Source organism: Myotis davidii, unplaced genomic scaffold, assembly GCF_000327345.1.
Source record: "Myotis davidii unplaced genomic scaffold, ASM32734v1 scaffold41, whole genome shotgun sequence".
NCBI lineage: Eukaryota > Metazoa > Chordata > Mammalia > Chiroptera > Vespertilionidae > Myotis > Myotis davidii.
The window spans coordinates 56,006-57,153 of NW_006292344.1; the positions used below are offsets into that span (position 1 = coordinate 56,006).

Below are 1,148 nucleotides of genomic sequence, written 5' to 3' on the forward strand. Positions count from 1 at the left end.
GAGCCAAACTAGCTAGGACTAGCGGCTTTTTTTTTTTTTTTTCCTGCGGAGAGTCCTACTATCCCGGAGTCTGTTAAAATGGATATAGCTGTTTTTGCTCATTTGAAGAAGTCAAAACATTGCAGAAAAGCCAGAGTTTAAAAAAATGCACGCAAAATCTCACCCTGGAGATAACCAGTATTAACATTCAAGTAAACAGAAGTACGTTCTTTAGAGAAAGAAAGGCATCCTTAGCTCGCCTGAAAATTCCCAGCGTTAGTGGCCATTCTGTATTTTTCACTGCTATGTCCCCGAGGCCTAGTGCACTGACTGGTACATGACTGATGCTCCATAATATTTGATGACTGAATTACCATCTGAGACACAGGCTCCCCTCCTGTACAAGGAGCTAAAGCTTATTCCATAACTGAGTTAAAGAACTGTGCAAACACGTAGCTCTGTGCGTGGCCTGCGGGTATATCCTCAAACAAAATACAACGCTAATATCTGTGAACAGCTAAGGTTTGCAATGTGTTGAATTCCTCCATCCCCGCCACAGGCTGCTCTATAGCAATACATCCCAGAGCAGGACTCGGAGTCCAGCTCCGTGCGCGCCACTAAGTAGGTGCGAGGCAGCCCAGGGGCATGGCGGGCGCGGGAGTGGAGCGGGGAGAAGGCGGCCTTCGCGGGCTCTCCAGCTGGTCACCTGTGATCCCCTGCTCTCCGCGCGCGTTCCCGGGCACCGCCTGGGCCTTCCAGCCGCCCGACCCCAGAAAGAGGACGCTGCCGGCTCGTTCCCGGGGTTCCCGGACGATGAAGGGGCGAGGCGGTGTCGCAGTCTCAGCTCCGTTCCCCAACCTGAAAATATGAGGCTCAGGGAGCCCCGAGCGGCCTGACACGGCGACTGATCTGCCACCGTCCGCACAGCCGCCTCAGTTCCCGCCACGGAGGGGCAGGCGCAGGGCAGGGCGGGAATTCGCGGGTGCGCACGTCACTTCCGGTACACCGCGCTCCCGCCCCAGGTTAAAGGAGCCGTTTCCTCCTGAGGAGACACACAGGCTTTTAGGGGTGCGTGGATTGGCACCGAGTGACTGAAGAGGTGGAAATATAACACACCCTGTCCCCGCGCACTCGTACCACTGAGGCCTGGGGCCTCGGGCCTCCGGCCG

At 55.7% G+C, this 1,148-nt stretch overlaps 1 protein-coding gene across 3 annotated transcripts in view; it reads right to left on the minus strand.

Moving 5' to 3' along the window:
- The window catches only part of RFC4 (replication factor C subunit 4), a 15,513-nt gene extending 14,560 nt beyond the window's left edge, over positions 1 to 953 (minus strand). For 2 of the 3 annotated variants that reach the window (XM_015565369.1, XM_006765845.2), the window contains exon 1: positions 686 to 953. The gene's annotated coding sequence lies outside the window, so the exon portion shown is untranslated. The remainder of the gene's footprint in view (positions 1 to 685) is intronic. The other variant, XM_015565368.1, reaches the window with a different exon arrangement.
- Between the last annotated feature and the right edge of the window lie 195 nt (positions 954 to 1,148).